Source organism: Sarcophilus harrisii, chromosome 2 (genome assembly GCF_902635505.1).
Source record: "Sarcophilus harrisii chromosome 2, mSarHar1.11, whole genome shotgun sequence".
Lineage (NCBI taxonomy): Eukaryota > Metazoa > Chordata > Mammalia > Dasyuromorphia > Dasyuridae > Sarcophilus > Sarcophilus harrisii.
Genome location: NC_045427.1, coordinates 530,085,164 through 530,102,305, shown reverse-complemented (window position 1 = coordinate 530,102,305; position 17,142 = coordinate 530,085,164). Strand labels below are relative to the sequence as shown.

Sequence of the window (17,142 nt, the reverse complement as noted above, 5' to 3'; positions counted from 1 at the left end):
AGTTTTGATGAGAAGAAAAGAGATATAGGATGATATTTGACTGGTCCAGTAGAATCTAATTATTTTTGTTTTTTAAAGATTGGAGAGGTTTTAGCGTATTTGTAGGCAGCAAAAGGAAAACCAGTAAATACATAGAGATTGAATATCAATTGATAGCTTTAAAAATCCAAGACTTTTCATCCACCTGATTCTTACAGCCAATATACAAATACAAAAGTCCATAGTGACAACTTCAATTACACAGAGCATTTTACATATTTTATTTCATTTGATCTGTACACCACCACTATGAAATAAGTGCTATTATTACCTCATTTTACAGATGAAGACAGAGAGGTTGTGACTTGCTCAGGGGCACACAGCTAATAACTATCTAAAGCAGGATTTAAACTTGGATCTTCCTCACACTAACTCAACCACGGTCTCCACTACTTCCCACCCAATTGAGTTTTCATAGTCCTATTTATTACAATTCTTGAGGATGGTTGCAGTAGCAAACACATACTCCTAAAAGGGAAAAAAATGGTGATCCAAAGGAATCAGACAAAGCATCAGATGACTACTAGAGGATTTGGATGAAGCATATAGAATCAGTGTTGAATAAAGAAGTGATATCAATTTGGTACCCAGGATCCCACAAAACTAATGCAAGACCTGTTCCAGGTAAGTTAGCCTATGGTCAGTGATTATTAGTTATTACTGGATACAGACTATTGGTAGTTAGAGAATTCTGAGAAAAGTAGTCTTAAGTTGAGTCAAGGTCTGAAGATATTTTTGGTAGGGAAAAGCAGGATAGAAACTGTGAGAAGTCACAGGGAATAAGTTGTACAGTGGAGTTATGAGCCTTCAGAGGATCTGAGGATAACTAGGATGATCTGCAGAAGTAAGATGAGAAACTATGAGTAAAATCTGAATGAGTTAATACTTATCTTGGAGAGATAGATTCTTGATCTGCTTGCCAAATAGTTGGATGTACTTTTATTGAGATGCTAATCTTGCCGACCCTCCCTCTCATTTTATTGTAGAAAACTGAGGCCCAGAAAGATTCTATAATTTGCCAGTGGTCACACAGCTACTTGATGACAGTGCTGGGAAAAGAACCAAAGGTCTTCCACTTTCCAGTTGGGTGCTCTTTCAACCCATCTTCCTAAAACAGCTGCAAGCCAATAATAATTGTGCAACTGGGCCTTTGGGAAGAACTCTGAAATGAAAAAAAACAAACTATAAACAAGTATCTCCCATATGCAAACTTGTAAGTATGGTGAGGATGGAAACATTGAGGAGTTCTGCAATGAGGAGTGATAAATACTCAGTTCAGGAAACTGAGGCTAATGATTCCTACAAAATTGCAGTTAGTTGGCATCAGAATGTGAATCAGAAGCCACGGTTTTTACTTGTCCCTGTTCTAAGACAACAGTCAATCGTGCTTCCAATACAGGGCTCAAAGCAGATCAAGTGTTTATCATACAATAAGCTTTTCACTAAGTCCCAGAGGACCCAGATGGTGAGAAGCAATCTCCTGGTTCCAACAGTGTTGTGCTTTGCTGTTAAACTTTGGTAATTGGAAGGACTCTGCTTTTAAACAGACCTGCCTGCTAATATACTTCTATTAATAAAATTTGCTAATTGGAGGCTGCAGTGGTCAAGATAAAAATCTAGCATGTGAAGAGAATTACTTTAGATGAGGTGTAACACCTTCCCAAGAACATCTCAGCTCAGAGTGATTCATCATCATAACTTGTGAGCTCAACTTTCACCTGGGGGCCTCCTTTTATCCTGGCCTAACTGGTATTCACAATTATATCAGATACTCCAAAAGTCTCACAATAACAACTCAAAGAGACTTGCTATTTAGCACCATTTTTGTGTCCTCAGACTACTAGGGGAATTGCATAATTAGAAAGGAGGGAAGCCTATAAAAATGTATATCTAAAAATGAAAAAAAATTTTACATGATAACTTTATTATATACTTTAAAGGAATAGCCACTTTTACATAGTAGATTATCAGTTTCAGGTGCAATCATCTTTCTTTTTATACTATGATATAAAAATACTTGTTTTATTCCATAAATTAAAAAAAAAACTTTTTTAAAAAGGATATCTGTGAAGGCAGCTCTATGGTCTCATTTGAAATTAGAGAGAAACACTTTTTTTTTTTTCTCAAAAGTTCATCTTTAAACTCTAAAAGGAAAAAAAAGATGAAAAATTTTGACATCCAAGTCAGGAATACAGCTAAAAAGGGGAAGTTTCAACAGGAGCACTTTTTAAAGTAAAAGCAAATATTTTTAGAATTTCATTTTCCTTAGGAAAATTGACTTCCAGACTGAATGTCTGCATTCTGTTTGAGTACTGAACAAAATCTGTTGTCTTTATTTGTAACTCCAACATGGTGACTGATACATGACTTTACACATTCATCATTTCCCCACTAGTGACACAGTAATAATAGTAGGTAGCAGCTTCCTTCCTTAGACACATAATTTAAGAATTCTTCCAAACCTCCCTCTCCCTCTCCTTCTCTCTCTTCCAAATCCCCTTTTCTTTCCTTTTCCTTTTTGAATGTTGTACAGACAAATAAACTGATAATGATAAGAAGCACCTTAAGCTCTTTCAAATAAAAAGGCATTATTGTCACATTACCGTATACATTTTAGCATTCACATTCCAAAAAGTTACCTGGCACAGGTAGAAGAGTAGACTAAAGAAGAGCAAAAAATCAAAACGAGAAAAAAAAGAACATAGAAGAGAAAGGAAAGACTAGAATTAAAATTCACTAAGCTTCTTTCCTGGGTAACATTATCCTCATTATACAGATGTAGAAATCATGGCAAAGAAATGAAATAGCCTGCTTAGCTATTCAGAAAATCCAATAGAAGGACAGGAGGGAGTCCAGGTCTCCTAATTTCTAAAGCAAAGCTCTAATCACCAGAAATGCCTGCTTTGTAGCTTCAACTGAATTCACCCAAAATGGAGGGCAAGGGGAAAGAAAGGCAAAATCAAACCCCCAGCTATGTCCACATTGTTAGGTCCATGTTAAGACTGCTTTCATATTCAGTCCTTTGGTAGATAAAAAAAATAGTCTGTGAAAGGCAACTGACTTTAAAATACTGTTCCCATATGGAAATGAGTATTGGACAAAATATGTAGGATCCTTTTGGGATTGCATTTCAGGCCATTCAGGGCCATTTGTAGCTTCCTCAAAGTCCAGGGTAGCAATGTTTACACACTGTTTTGTGTTGAAAGGATGGAGCCAGGAGTAGAGTGGATGCCGATAATGTAACTTCCTTCTCTAATAGGCTTCATTCCTGCACCTGTGTTTACTGGAGGTTAGTCAAAATTGGGAGATTGGGGGTTGTCTGCACACGTGTGCATGTTTTGGTTCCTGCTGGATACAGCGATACATTTCTGGCTGAACTTTTTGTGTTCGGACTCTGTCCAAGTTCATGCTAAGTAAGTGGCACAGCTTCAAATGGTAAAGCCAAGGACTTCATTAAAATATTCGTGCAAACTCCCACAGTTTGGTGTGATGAGTGCAAACTGTTAGATGATGAGGACAGCAGATTTCAACATGAAGTAGAGAGGGTTCAACATGATGTTATCAATAGAATAACAAAGACTGAATAGTGTTTTAGGAACAATGCCATGGCCTCCACATTCCATTAAGTAGAAAGGAAAAAAATAATTCATGCTCCATCTTGTTTTTGTTTTTCACTTAAAAATGGAAAACATCAAGTACTGTTTCTCTCTTTCCTGCCAAAACTTTATTTTGCTGGCTAATGTGAGGCATATAGTAACAATCCAATAAATGTTTTAATAAATTTAACTCTTTTTTAAGAACTTGAAATTTATGGAAGTTAAAAATTGAAATCCTTGATTTGTGCCCATCTGATTTTGTATTTCATTAGTATTAATATACTTATATTTTCATATAAACATAGCGGGTGTTGTTTTTAATTCAACAAGCAATATTTTTACCTGGAATATCAATGTGTATTGGTTTCTGTGATGGTGTCCATTTTAGTGAGAAAAATGATTATGAAGAATGATTTTTTTTTTTTTGCTAAGGCAATTAGGGTTAAGTGTCTGAGGTCAGATTTGAACTCAGACCTCTTGACTTCAGGGCTGGTACTCTATCCAGTGGCTACTATATTCACAAAAAGATGTGGGAAGTAGTGAACAAATCATCTGATATTGATCAATATATATTAAGCCCATTTCCTACGCCATCCAGTGAAGGAAATTCCATGGACCCCCCGCCTCCCCCAATAACTTATTGTTATATTTAAAAATCCTAACAAGGAAGTGAATCTTTATACAACCTAGCACCCTCCTGAATCAATTTCAGGTTGTCCAATATTTTTTATTGTTAAGTCAATAGCACTGGAAAACCACTGACCATAATCTAAGTCCATCACACCTTATTTCTATAACACTTTTGTTATTCAGTGATTTTAGCTGATCTTATTTGAGGTTTTCTTGAGAAAGAAACTGGAGTGATTTGCATTTCTTTCTCCAGCTCATCGTACAGATGAAGATATGGAGGCAAAAAGGGTGAAGTAACTTGCCCAGAGTCGCACAGCTATTAAGTTTCTGAAGCCAGATTTGAACTCAGGAAGATGAGTCTTGTGGACTCCAGGCCAGCATTTCATCCACTGTTTCACTCACCTGCCCCTGTAGCACCTTAAGGTTTACAAAGCATTTCCTTTGAAATAACTCTGTAAGGTAGATAGAACGAGTATCTTATCATGCTCATTTTATTTTAAAAAAAAAAAAAAAAAAAAAGGAAGCTGAGGGACAGAGGGGTTACGTCTCCATGAACATGTAGTTATTATGTCAGATTCAGGACTAGAAATCAGGTCACAGAAACAGAGCTTGAAGGGATCATAAAACTTATCAAGGGTCATCCAATCTTCACTTGAAGATCTCAATTAAGGGGAAACCTATTACTTCCCAAGGTAAGTCATTTTACTTTTGAATGATTCCATTAGAAACTTTGTCCTTCCAAGGAGTCCATATCTGTCCTCTGTAATTTCTACTATGCATTGACCTTAGTTCTTCCCTCTGGAACCAAACAGAACAAATATAATCCTCCTACATGACAATCCTCCAAATAATAATAGCCAAAATTCATGCTGTACTTCAAAGCTTATAAAGTGCTTTACATACATTATCTCACTGGATATTCACAATAACCCTGCAAGTTGGAGTTATTATTTTTAATAATAATTCTTATTTTTCAGATGAGGAAATTGAGGCTGGGAGAAGTTAAATGACTTATCAAAGTCACATAGGATATTGCAGAGGCAAGATTCAAAGGAAGATCCTCTTGACTATAAGGCTTCTGTTTTTGCCACTACACCATATTGCCTCTCACCATCAAATACTTTTAGGCAGCTAACATATATCTCCTAAGTCTTCTCTTCTTCATTTTAAGTATTCCTGATTCCTTCAACTAATCTCAGTGGTTTTACCATTCTGGTCTTCCTCATCCCTCGTATTTGTCAATACATTTACTAAAATGTTGCATATGGAACAAAATAAAATCCTCCAAGTATGGAGTGACTAGGAAACTCTATAATACGAGTACCACTTGCCTAGTCCTGGACATTATGTCTCTCATAATATTGTCCAATATCACATTAGTCATTTGGGATGCCTTATTATACTATTAACTACAATCTACTAAGACCATTAGATCTTTTTCATAAAAATGGTTCTCAAGACATGACTTTCTCCATCATAGATATATAAATTGGTTATTTTGAGCCCAAGTATGAAATTCTATATTCATTCCTTTCAAATTTTACTTTGTTAGGTTCAACCCAATGATCTGGCCCATTGGTATTAAATTCTAATGGAACCTGGGGTTCATTTATAAGGACTGTGGGCCACCTATTGATCTAAGTTTAATCAATTTAAAGTTTTATTGATTTAAGTGTAATGCTATCATTGCTTTATTGCATTTTTATTTATTTTGTTAAATATTTTCCGATTTGCATTTTAATCTGGTTTAGGCCCACTTGGGATTGTTGCCAATCAACCAAATGTTGGATATCTTTTGGATCCTGACTATAATCTAATATATTATGGTACAGGATAAAGAACTCTAACTCAGGAGATAGAAGATTCTGGATAGCCTTGGACTATATGATTTCTGAGATACCTTCCTACTATAGATTTATTGTCTCCTATTTTAGCAAGTTCTCTTAACTTTCTGCCACCTGTAAATTTGAAAGCACATTATCTATGCATTTACCCAAGTCACTGTTAAAAATATTAGGTAACACAGGATCAACCTCAGATTTCTAGGATATTTCACTAGTAACTTCCTTCCAAGTTGATATCAATTAATTAATGACTTCTCGTTAGACCCATTAATTAAATTAGTTCTGAATACACTTCACCAAACTATCTTTTAACCCAAATCTCATCTTGTCTGTAAGAATAACACGAGAAGCTTTGTCAAAAATATTTTTCAATATTATGTACATCATTCCCCTATTATATTGGTTTAGCAACCCTGACAAAAGGAAATATCTTTACTCAGAAACAACTAATTCATTGTTTCTTCTTCTAGATATTAATTACTATTTTTAGTGATTATTTTCTAAAACTTTGCCCAGAATTATCAGTATCACTATCTATAGTTTGCTCTACTCTCTTTCATTTTGAAAATTTAGACAATACCTGCTTTATTTCGGGCCTCTCACACTTTTTGGATTCTTCACGATCCTTCAAAGATCACTGATAGTGGCTCAGTAACCACATTTGCCAGTCTTTTAATACCCTGGGATATAGTTCACCTGAGTCTAGTGGCCTGTACTTATACAGCACAGATTCTCCCAGTCTCTTCTTATTAGATTGGATTTTAACTTCCTATTAGCCATTTTTTGTTCTGTCCTTTCAGTCCAAAGATAATTCTCCTGACCAGAGAAAACAGTTTCTGCAATTTATCTTCTTCAGGATAAAATACCAATTCTTTTAGCCTTTTCTCTCAGTTCTTATTTCTCTTGCCTTTCATTTATTTGATTGCTACCTCAACTACTACTGGAGCTCTCCCTAGGGCATGTGGAAAAATAAAGATGTTTGCTTTAATCTCGTGCTCCCCGGTGACTGGGTAGTCAGTCAAGGAAGTATCAAGGCTCAAGAAAGTGGTTTGATGCCAAATAAATCTGAAGCTCTTACAAATGGAATCAGCCCATTCTACCTCTACCCCAATTATCTGAAATGAGTGAGACTGCCCTTACCCCCTCCCACACACAGCCCTCAGGCTGCCCTTGATGCTCATTCTGACCTAATTTCATTTGCTATAAATATGTTGGTGAGAGGAGGGGAAGCAGGGAGCATTCAGGGTGATTGCCTTCATATACAACTCTTTGGGATGGCCCTGATGGATATATTACTTTTTTAAGAGCTTGAATTCCGACTTTGTAGCATCATATTACTGCCGCCATCAGAGCCACAAAGGAAGCTGAGGTATTTGAAATGCTTTCTAGTGCTTTGGGAAGATGGACATCTACTATTCACATCTCTGATTTTGTGGTATTCTCTGTGAAATCTTCATGATATGAAAATAACACAAAAACCTTGGCCCACTTTACAATGTTTCTATGATGTCTGACCAAGCTCTAAGCACTACAGAGACTGCTTCAGCTGCCTTTATGGCCTTTGGAACAAATTGTTCTCATCTTCCCAATCCACCAGAGAAAATGTTCACATGCTTAGGGTAGACATCTTCCTAACTTACTGATTGGTTTCAGATCTGCCATTTACCTTCAACCTGATTTAGCCTGTCTGCTTAAATGACCTTACCAAAATGTGGCTGCTATGAATTCTACAGCTTTTTGGAGCCACAGGTGAGGTGTGGGTAAAAGTGGATACCAAAGGTGCTAATCCTCCCTGAACATTCATGCACCCCAAATTAGGAACTACAAATGGTACTTGGGATGAAGTCAGGTTGAATTTTGAAAGCATTAAGAAACTTATTTTCAAAATATTAAACATTTTCAAAATTACTCCAAAAGTGATTTAAAAAAAATCTGCAGCTACCAATCCAGAATAATATGCCTACTTTCTCATCCCTACAAAATCTTCATAAGAATAATCCCCAAATGTATTCTAGCCTTAATGAAATTATGAGTAGAGGAGGATTTCAAGGGTGATTTTTCTAGAGTAAACTACAAATTTCAGTCATATAATTTACTGAAGGATATGAAAAAACTTCAGATCCTATTTATTTATGCTTGATTTATATATATATATATATATCATATCATATATATCATATATATATATATATACCTATATATTGGATGAACATATGTTAACACTAGAAGGATCAGGGAAGTCTGTTGATGCAAAAATATGTTTCATTATTTGCATCCCTGTAAGTAGAGGCAACCATACAGCTAGGTTTGTCCAACCATCTCTTGATTATCATGAAAAACTCTGGTCAAGGTTATTTATAATTGCCTGGGATGTCTTTTACTCATAGAATCAAAATAGAAAAGGGATTCCTTAGAACTGGCAAGTTCCTTTTAAAGCTCTTCTTTGCAAATGATATTAGATTGGTTGAATTAAGTTACCCAAACACTATAGATTTATTCAAAACAGATTGGCTTAAGAATCCACAAAGGAAAAAATTAAATGGAAGAAAAAATATCTATTGTCCAATTTATAAAACATGAAGCTCACAAAACCATAGATGATGTGATAATAGAGGTAAAGAAAAAGGGAAATTCAGACACTTTTCATTATTTTACTGATGAGAAGTATAGGGTAGTTAAAAGGCTTACCCAAAATTACACAGACAGTAAGTTTTAGAAGCAATATTTAAAATGAACTCCTCAAATGCCAGAACTAATACTCTTTTGAGTGGATAGTCCATTGAATTATTACATTTGGTTAGTTAAACAAGATTCCTAATTATTCCAAGCTCTTCCCACAATAACAGTCCATCTTATAACACTAATGCTCTAGGGGGCATCATGGTATGGGAAAAAAGATCAATCAATCAATTAAAAAGGATTGTAGGAGTTCTATGTGCTGGGCACTATATTAAGTGTTGTGGATACAAAGAAAGGGCAAAACCAGTCCCTGTCCTCAGGAACTCATATTCAAACATGGAAATATATATATATGTATATATATATATATATATATATATATATATATATAAAATAACAAGTACATAAAAGACATATACTATTTTAAAATGTATCTTTAGCTCCAAATCTCAGATCCTATACTCCCCATGATACTGTATAGTTGGAAATCATGGAAGACAATAATATCAAAAGAATCAAAGTTGGGATTTTAAAAAAGGACAGTGGGATTAAGTAGGTTGTCCTATATTGGCAGGAGTGAGTTTTACTCCTCAAAGCAATAGAAAAGAAGTTATCTAGGAAATGTATGATCAAAAAAGGTGATGACTAGTCATGTAAAGAAAATGAGGGATGAGATAGACAACTTGGAAACTCCATTGAGCAAATGCTAAGAGACACAAGGGAAGGTCCCAAGCACCCTGAGTATATCCTTTTGGAAATATTTATCAAGGGACACAAATGAATGCATGAGTTGTCATCTATATTATTGGATGTAGTATCCATGTCAATGAGATCTACAGAAGTCCTTGAAGCCCTTCTTGCAGTGTTTCATATAGCCATAATGTGTGGTACGTGAAGCATGAGGTGGAAGAACATCTGCTTTATTACCTTCTTCCTTTGCTTTGCTGAATTGAAGTTAGGAAGAAATTGCAGTGGTCTGTTGAGCTGCAAAGGCCATTGTTACTACCCAGGGAGATGGAATGACCCTCTTTCTCTTTATCCCGTCATTGATTTGACTCTTTTTGTTTTGTTTTTTTATGTTGGCTATGTACTCTTCCACAAAAACTTTGCTGTCCAGTGTCACAGACTTTCTTGCCAACAAGTATTATTCTACTAGCCAAGTTCACAGCAACCCAGCACATGGTCAGAAAAGATGCGAGAGGAAAAGCAAGTCTCAGAATAACAATAATGGTGAAGGGGGGTTGGGAGTGAAATGGGAATGGAAAGAGTGGCATTAACAGGGTAATTCTGGAACCTTCATTCATTAAAATTAAAAATAAGGAAAATTGGCATTGAAGTGAGGAAAATTACATGGTATTTCCTGCCAGGAATATATGGGACATCCTTGGGAATTTCTTCAGGCATAATGTATTTTCTGTTTCTCCCTTTTAAAAAAAATCCTTGCTGTGGCTCACCTGTCCCCAAAAAAGCAGCTATTTATGGATGTAAAATATTCCTTGTTTGGGGTAACTTAAGAGAACAAATACTGCTATTAGAATCTCCACTAGCAGCAAAGAATTTGGCAAGTCTTTCGGGATCTGAGGTTTAGGTATTTGCTTGCAGTTCATTAATTGCTGTATAAAGCCTTTGAAAAAAAGTACTGTATCTGTAAGCCTCAGCTATAAAAGCCTATTTAGGAACCAGTGGGAAACTGGTCTTTAAGGTCTTGTCAACAGAGGCACCAGTCTATGGGCAGGAGCTCCCAATTACACATTTAACTGGATAAACTTATGGTGGATACCTGGGGGGGTTATTAAATATTAAAATCCACCTTTGAACCTAACTTTGTGGGGACAGCCCCAGATTTGGCACCAGAGCCACCGAATTTGTGGCACTCGGGAGCCTAAAGAGAGAAGCTGTGAGGCCAGGGAGAACAGAGGAAGGTTTCTTTTTCGTCTTTCCAAACTAAGGATTCTTTGACCCAGTCCCGCTTAAAAAAAAAAAAAAATTACTAATTAAATGCTGAAGTGCAGCTGCTTCAGTGCTTGCCAGGGAAATCATTTAGAAAATGAACACTCAAAATCAACCTAGAGACAAATGCATTCTGTTGCCCCCATTGAATTACAGAGGACACTTCCTACTGAACCATCTTAGCAAAAAGTCATACTAGCAAATGGTGTTATTGAGATACGGTATCTGAGCTGCATCTCTCAGAGATATAGGACATAGAAAGGGTCAAGATAATTTTCTTTCAAAATCAACAGACTTCTTTGCCAGTTTTGATAGTGGCTTAGCTCACGGAAACAGAAAGAGCATTGGAAACAAACTCTCTTTATACCAGTGGGCCTTTGTTTATTTGTTATATTCCTTGATCCATTTCATAGTCTGATCTTTAATGCATTTTCTACACAGGGCTGCATGTTCTTGCCCTTGCTCCATAAGGCTTATTTAGCGTTGCAAATAGCCTAAGGAAACTTCTAAGTCAAAGAAATTTCATTCCTAATTTAGCATTCACATTTCATTTTTGGTGATGACAATCTGTAATAGGTTATCTTTTTCTTGATCTTTAAGAGAAGGAGCAGCTAGGTGTAATAGTGGATAAAGTACCAGACCTAGAGTCAGAAACACTCATCTTTCGAGTTCAGATTTGGTCTCAGACACTTACTACCTGTGTGACTCTGGGAAGGTCATTTAACTCAGTTTGCCTCAATTCCTCAACTGTAAAATGAGCTAGAGAAGGAAATGGCAAAACACTTTAGTGTCTTTGCCAAGAAAACCCCAAATGGGGTCACAAAAAATCAGACCCAAATAAACCAGCATTTACTAGGAAGTTTAGGTACAATCTAAGCCAGAGAAAGAGTGATAAACTACTTGATCTTTCAGCTCAGGCCAAGTCCCCTTAGAGGTCATTGAGAATGGTATTTGTTAATTTACATTGTTCTCTTGCTTATGTTTACTTTGATCTGTATTACTTCACATAATTCTTCCCATGTTTTTCTGAATTCCTCGAATTCATAATTTTTTACAGTACAATAATATGTCATTATATTTGTACATCTCCATTTGTTCAGCAGTCTCCAATCAATCAGCATTCACTTTATTGCTAGTACCAAAATTGTGATTATATATTTGTAGTTATATATAGACCCCTTCTTTTTGTCCTTGATATCCTTGGGGTATATGATCTGTGGTAAGATCTCTGAGTCAAAGAATATGAACAATTTTTCTCTCTCTGTTGCTCATTTCTTTAGCCACTATGGAATCAACTATTATCTTTATGCAAATAACTCCCAAGTCAACCAGTTAAAGTTATCTCTTTCTTGAGTTCTAATCTCACATCTCCAATTGCCTCCTAGATACTTTTACTTGCATGTCCCATATGTATCAGAGATTCAACATGTCCAAAATAGAAAACATCATCTTTATCCTCAAATCCATCCTTCATCCTAACTTCCCTGTTTCTGTTGAGAAAACCACCATCTTTGTCAGTCACCCAATTTGACAACCTCATCCTTTCTCATCCTTGACTCTTCATTTTCAGTCATCCTGCATTTGTAATGAGTTGCTAAGTCTCTTCAATATCTCTTCTTCCTATTCATACCACAGGTATCTTACCTAGCGCAACTGTCTCCTATTGGGTCTCCTCTGCACCTACCCACTTTCCTTATCTGCCATGCAACTGCCCAAACTGACATACTTAAAGCACAGACCTGGCCATGGCACTTCCCTGCTCAAGACATTTCACTGCCTCCTTATTTTGCTTAGGATTGATCTTCTCATTTTACAGATGAGGATCCTAGCTATCTCTCTAGACTGACTACACATCAATCTCTCTTATACACACTGAATTCCAGTTAGATTGGCTTACATGTTATTCTTCAGTTATACAGTACACAGAATTTCACAATCTTCCTGGAATGTTCTTCTCTCTGTTTGCCTCTGGGAACCCCATTCAAGTCAAATCAACAAGTCAACAAGCCTTTGTTAAGTGTTTACGACTTCCCAAGCACTGTGCTAAATATTGAGAATAAAATGCAATCAGAAAGAAAGATTGCCCCTGTCCTCAAAGAATCTATGTTTTAATGTAACATAGGAAACACATAAAAAGAAGCTTAAAAGGGGGAGAGAGGAGAAAAGAAGTGAAAGTTAATGGTATATGGGGCATTATAGCTAAAGCCTGGGAAAGTCATCATAGCAGTCTGAAAAGGCTGACGAGCCTTCTTTTTAAAATGAAGATTCTGAGAGAAATCAGCCTATCAAGGGGAGAGGCTATAGGGATGGAGGGCATTTCCAGTGTGTGAAATTCAGGGATAGAGTAAGCTTAGAAGTTGAAGAAGGGCATTGTAAAGAAAGTATAAAAGAATCAGAAGTAGAATCTGGATAGAAAAGTTGTATTCAAGTGCCATTTCCTTTCTTCTTCTACCTGGTATTTATTTTATATTTATGCTTTTCCCCTCCTTTATCTGTGAACATATGTCCCATCAAGAGAATGTGAACTCCTTGAGGGACAAAGTATCTTACTTTTATATTTCTCTTCCCAGAGGTGAACACAGTGCCTGGCACAAAGCAGACATTTAATGTTTGTTCAATTGGTTCGTGAAATTTTGATCTAGTGGACTTTGAGCTGGAAGAGGTCTAAAGAATATCTTGTGCAATCCTCTTTTTTTCACAAATTTTGGCCCAGAGAGATGATATGAATTGCCCGTGGTAAGATAGGTAGAAAGAAAGGGGAAGGCGTGAAGCTAAGACAGCATAGAGGAGACACAACTTTATCTGAGCGCTCCCAGATGTCCCTCAAATTAACAGCAAATCAAGCATCTGAAATGATTTTGGAGTGACAGAACCCACAAATATTTGGACTGCAACAAATTTCCAGCAGAAAATAATTTGGAAGAACTTCAGAAAAGGTCTTTTTCAATCTGGCGCAGAGGAAGGCGGGCCAAGCAGTGAGCCCCTAAACCCCAGAATATTGAGGGACTTGGCCATGTCCAGCCAGCATCAGAACAACCCAGAGCAGCCACTGTTGCCTGGAAAGAAAACTTGGATAATCTCTTCTTTGCCCTAAAAGTAGACCTCAACCTTTTTTTAAAAATGAGCAAAAAAGCAAAAAGAACTCTGACCCTTGATAGTTTTTATGGAGAAAGAGAAGAACAGATTTCAAACCCTAAGGACACAAACACAGATCATCTCCAGATGAAACCCCAAAGGGTAATATGAAATTGGTCCCCATCTCACAAGGCTCTTGGAAGAATTCAAAAAGGATCTTAAAAGAGAATTAGAAGAAAAATGGGAAAAGGAAATGAGAACTTTGCAAGAGGGTTTGGAAAAGGAAACACAGAAATTATCTGAAGAAAACTCCTTATAAAATAGATTTAATGAAATGAAAAAAGACAAGATAGCAATATAGTTCCCAGAAATGGACTTGTCATGTCGTTCCATTACTTACAACCTCCCCTCAATCAGAGGAGAAATGATAATCTCTCTACCTTTTCTTTCCAATTCTTTAGTTTATATATAGGTCCTGAAACTCAACAATGCTCATGACCTCTGCTACTCTCAATGCTGATATTCAGACTTTGATCTAGTCAAAACTGGTATTCAGGTAACACTTTTGTTTAGGCTCCCTCCATCTAACTTTCTGTATCACTTTCCTCCCTCTCGCTCCCAGTACCTTCTTACTCCCATCTTTTTTGGTCTAAGGGTATGGTATTTTGGGGCCAAAATTTTGGTTAGGGACCCTTCTCTGAAAACTCTACACCATGTCATTTTAAATAATCCATCTATTTATATCTATATCTACAGATTCATAGATTAAGAAAATGTCAGAATTGGAAGTCACCAGTTATTATCTAACCCAAGCCTCTCATTTTATAGGTGATAAAAATTTAGACTAATAGAATTAAAGGGACTTTTTCCAAAGTCATGTACATAGTCTTCCTGCAGTCAATGAAGCACAGTATGAAGCTGAAATAATACCTTGTTATTATGTAAGAAAAGCCACAAAATTATTTATGCCCTTTGACTCAGAGATTTCATCACTGGGCATATATCATTGTGTACACTATTGTACATTGTATAGAGCATGAGGCCTGGAGTCAGTAATACTCATCTTCCTCAGTTCAAATCTGGCTTCAGATACTTATTAAGCTGTACAACTCACTTAATCCTACTTATCTACTTATCTAAGTTTTCTCATATGAAAAATTAGCTGGAAACAGCAAACTACTCTAGTATCTTTGGCAAGAAAACCTCAAATAGGGTCAAAACAAGTTAGACACAACTGAAATGACTTAATAACAAAATATTATTGCATTGTAAGAAATTGTGACTATGAGACTTCAAAAAAATGGGAAGAATTATATGAGTTAATACAGATCAAAGTACACTGAAGCAAAAGAACAATATTTACAATCATAACTATAATATAAATGAAAACAATACTCAAACTCAGTTTAATCCAACTTAAATTCAAGAAAAGTCTTGGTCTGAGAGAAGAAATACTAGTATACATTTCTTTCATCTCAGAGGTATGACCTTATGAGAGGGAATATTTCATGTGCTATTAGTCATTTTGTCCATCAGTTTCATTTAATTGTTTCTCTTTATTATAAGAGGATGTTTAATGTGGACTTGTGGGAGGTCAAAGAGAGTGGAGTATTAGGAAATGACTAGAGTATGAAAAACAAAATCAAACCATAAGATTTTTTTAAAAAATAGTAAACTGGATAGAGATTAGCATGGCTCAATGACTAAACGAATGAAAAAGCACTTGTTAAACATATTATGTGCTAGGGACTGTGATAAGTGTCAGGGATAAGAAATATATTTAAGAGAGACATACTCAAGGAGTTTACATTCTTCTAGAGGAAAATGACATATAGAGAACTAGTAATCAATGTTTGATGGGGGTCGAAGAATGAAGGAAGTATGGCAAGCAGATTGTGAGATGATCTGGGTGGATTGAGGGATAGCAAGACAACAAATATTTATTAAGTGCTATTTGCCATTCACAGAACTAAGCATTGGGAATAAAAATGCAAGCAAAATCACAAACCCTGACCTCAGAGGGTTTTCATTTTTCTGGGAAAAGGCAACACACAAAAGTATTAAAGAAGAACTGTGGTAAGGATTGCCAATGGAAAACATGATGTTTCATGTTACATGAAGTCAGAAGCACAAGAAGAAAGGGAATGGTGATTAGTTAGGATGGACTTTTCCCTCAGATGGTAATTCTCAAAGGAACTCACCAAAGGGTGAAGGGGGCCAACATGACGGGATGATATTCCACTGTGAGGAAACCACAGAAATGATTGAATATTCCAGGATGAAAAGGCTCCAATCTCTGAAGAAGGTTCCAAAGTAAGACTGAAGCTTAGATATGGTGTCCAGAAAAATATAGAAAGTCAGAAGCACACCTGCAAGGAGAATGTGAAGTTTAAAAAAGATCTGGTCTCTAGATCCAGTTAGTAGATAAAGTGGGCTAGGTGGACTAATCTGTACACATTTACCTTTCAACTGGACTGGGTCCCATGATGTCTAAAGATAAGTGTGTTAACAGGAACTGAAGTCAGTATTCTGAAAGATGTGGAAGAGGTCCAGCTTTCAGATCTGGTATAGAAGAAATTGGTCTAGATGAGAAGGAAAAGGTCAGCATAGGCCAATGACTGGATGAGATGTTACTCTGAAGCATAGTCCAATATGTCTATTTGTTTAAAAAGGGGTTATATAACTCACTTTGCTTTGTCATTCTCTTGGCTTTGAAATAATAATAATAATAATTCCTATTTCTGTGATGTGTTGGGGTTTAAGGTAGACCTTGATACCTAAAGGTAGGCTTGGGTTCAAGATCTGTCTTTGACAAATATTGGCATTGGGACTCTACACAAGTCACTTGGACTCTCAATGCTCCAGTTCTCAGTAATTCATTCTTTTATTCATTCTTTTCAGAGAAGATACCAACCTGCATTGATATAGAGAAAGTTCCCCCTCCATTTATAAAATCATAGTTTTTCTCTCTATTCTTTTAAAGTTTGAAAAAATGCTGTGCTCACCAGAACCCTAGAAAACAGCTAGGAAACAATCATTTATACTTTTCAAATCTTTCATCTATATCCCTCCCTATGATTAACAAAACTTTATAAGGCATGTAAAATAATAGTTCTCCTCATATTAAGAGAATCCAATTGAGATGTTGGGATGTTAAGTGGCTTAACCCTCAGGAATCCATATTTTGAGGCTTGATGTCCAATTCATGTACTTTATATAAACAGAGCTCGGGATAGTATGATAGCAGGGCTCCTAACTATAGGGAGGTTAACAGGAGAATGGAAGCAAATATATGCATTTTTTTTTCAGGAAATAAAATAAAAATGATA

The 17,142-nt window shown here is 36.2% G+C and overlaps 1 long non-coding RNA gene across 1 annotated transcript; it reads right to left on the bottom strand.

Annotated features, from left to right (window-relative positions):
* Positions 1 to 296: 296 nt before the first annotated feature.
* On the bottom strand, positions 297 to 16,507 carry LOC116421850. Its single transcript, XR_004232411.1, has 3 exons — positions 16,276 to 16,507; positions 16,015 to 16,182; positions 297 to 1,201 (listed from the first exon to the last, which is right to left on the bottom strand). It is a non-coding gene; the product is annotated as an uncharacterized LOC116421850 (long non-coding RNA).
* Between the last annotated feature and the right edge of the window lie 635 nt (positions 16,508 to 17,142).